This window comes from Sinocyclocheilus rhinocerous, unplaced genomic scaffold, assembly GCF_001515625.1.
Source record: "Sinocyclocheilus rhinocerous isolate Xijiao unplaced genomic scaffold, SAMN03320098_v1.1 scaffold1198, whole genome shotgun sequence".
In the NCBI taxonomy this organism is placed as follows: domain Eukaryota; kingdom Metazoa; phylum Chordata; class Actinopteri; order Cypriniformes; family Cyprinidae; genus Sinocyclocheilus; species Sinocyclocheilus rhinocerous.
In genome coordinates this window covers 1,041,553-1,043,934 of record NW_015649585.1, presented here as the reverse complement: position 1 = coordinate 1,043,934, position 2,382 = coordinate 1,041,553, and the positions used below count along the sequence as shown (strand labels likewise).

At 33.7% G+C, this 2,382-nt stretch overlaps 1 protein-coding gene across 2 annotated transcripts in view; it reads left to right on the top strand.

Moving 5' to 3' along the window:
* The first annotated feature begins 502 nt into the window (after positions 1 to 502).
* The window catches only part of chmp7 (charged multivesicular body protein 7), an 11,768-nt gene continuing 9,888 nt past the window's right edge, over positions 503 to 2,382 (top strand). For both annotated transcript variants that reach the window (XM_016515704.1, XM_016515705.1), the window contains exon 1: positions 503 to 737. The gene's annotated coding sequence lies outside the window, so the exon portion shown is untranslated. The remainder of the gene's footprint in view (positions 738 to 2,382) is intronic.

The following is a 2,382-nucleotide window of genomic DNA, read 5'->3' as shown; positions in this document are numbered from 1 at the left end:
GCATCGCGCCGCGTAAACATCAAACCATGTCTGCATTTGTGATCAGAGAAATGATAACAACAAGCGGACTCACTTACAGTCTGTGAGTCAGAACATTGTAGTATCCCAGGATCAGGAAACAGTCCTCCATAAAATGCGCAGCACACATCTGAATATTTGGGTTGAACTGTTCTGGAACAGTGTTGTAAATACAACTTAACCACTGATTTCTAGTTGTGTCCTCTTTTGGAACTTTTATAAAGAATATCTCTTTGGATTTGAGACTTTAGTCTTTGCAACTTTACAGATCTTCTTTATGCACCAAGAGCTTGTAACACTCCAAAGAGAAAGGAAAAATTGAAATCGCATCATATGACCCCTTTAAGGTTTTAATAAAATGGGCAAGTGAAATGAGTAGTAAAGTCTTCTTTGATTTGATTAGAGAGACGGGTTGATAAATAGAATATAAAACTCTGTTCCACACTCCGGAGCAGAAGGTGGCGGTAATGCACCTATTTGCGTTGGTGTCAGCCGCTGTTAAAAACCAAGAAGAAGAAGAAAATCGCAGTGAGTGTTGTTGTCTTCCTGGTGAAGTGCTGTCATCTTTAGCATACAGTTAAACTGTAAAATCGGAGCTTTTTGCGTTCCTCTCTCCACCGCCGATGATTTAAGCAGTATGTGGATTCCCGCCGATGGATGCCACGACAAACACTGAGGAGATTTTAGCTGAGAGCTTTATCCAGCTGCTTGAACTTGAGGTCTGAGCTTGAATCGAATTTTGACATACGGCATTATATCTTCAAGGTTGTCAGGCTCGTTACATTGAGTTATTTGGTTTTGCTTTGTGCACTTGCCAGCAAACCTGACCGTGATCACTTGAGTGACATTAATGTGAAATGCTGTAGCGTAGGTCTAATTCATTGCCTCTCTGCTGAGTACCTGAAAATGCAGGCGTATTTACTAGTTAAGACTGCTACAAGGTGCTTCACATAAAGTGACAGCCGTGTTTTGCATGCTGTATTTCATCTATTATGATTTAACATTTTTATTTATTTTTTAAAATCAGTTACTAAACCATAAAATAGAAATGAACTATTTTATGATTATTATGCATGCTAACTTTATAAGCTCGTGTTCGAGAAATTAAATGTTTGTGCTGTTGAACTTCATTTAGCCTGGGCGATTAAAATAGTGACCTAGTATTTACATTTACTTTATACATTAATTTCAGTTTGAACCATCTTAAATTTTAAACACCTTTAAAAAGATAATAAAAGCAATCCATATTATTTGTCAGCTACACTTCATGTATACATGCCACTTTTGTGCAAAAGAAGTGCGCTTAAATGTATGTACACTTGTAGTGTACTAAAAATCTTAAAAGTATACTTTCAAATAAACTGTACTTGCAGATAATATAATATTACTGAAAACTAATTAATTGAACTTAAATGGAAAAGAGAGTACACTTTCATGACTTTCTTAATACACTTAAGTACACGTTTAAAAAGTGCACCTTATAAGAATGTAAAATTAAAAGTCTTTAAAAAGATTTTAAATAATTGTTTTAATGATATGTTGTTGTTCTTTATAGAATTACGCTTATTTTGTGTTGACTAACACTAAAATTTTAACTAGTGTGTTATTCAGTATTGTATTTAAAGTTGATATATTATAAATGTACAAAATTGCAACTTCATCATAACAAATGTGTAATACAATTTTATATATATATATATATATATATAGTAAGTCAAATAATAAATCAAATTTTCGGTTACACTTTATTTTAAGGTGTCCTTGTTACAGTGTAATTATTATACATTTAAGTACTGAGTTACTTGCATGTAATTTTGCATAATTAATTTTTATTGTAATAGTAAGTACATGTAATATGGACACCTTAAAATAAAGTGTTACCAAATATTCTCGAGTCCTACTTAAGTGGATAAAAACACTCTTGAGTTAAAGCTGCAATCCGTAACTTTTTTTGGTTAAAAATGATCCAAAATCAATATTTGAGCAAGCACATAACCAGCCAGTGTTCGAAACTATCGCCTTATTTTAGCCCGATTCACAATGGTTAGCTTATAATAATGTTTTCTAATTTGAGTGGTACGGGTAGGTTTTCGCGGGAAATTCAAGCATGGCACTGCGTCATTACGTCACTTCTGTAAACATAAAGAAGTTGTCCCGGCTACTAGGCTGTCGCATGTGAGGATCCTGCAGGTGGCGGATCATTTATAGCCTTTTCTCACAGCAGCTAGAATAATTAATTTTATCATTTTGATGGCGTATTGTAATCCAGAAAGGATTATGTGTTTATGAAACACATGTGAATGAAATTAAATTATATTCCAGTTAAAAATGTGCTTCTGATTACAGATAGCCTGGGATTACAAA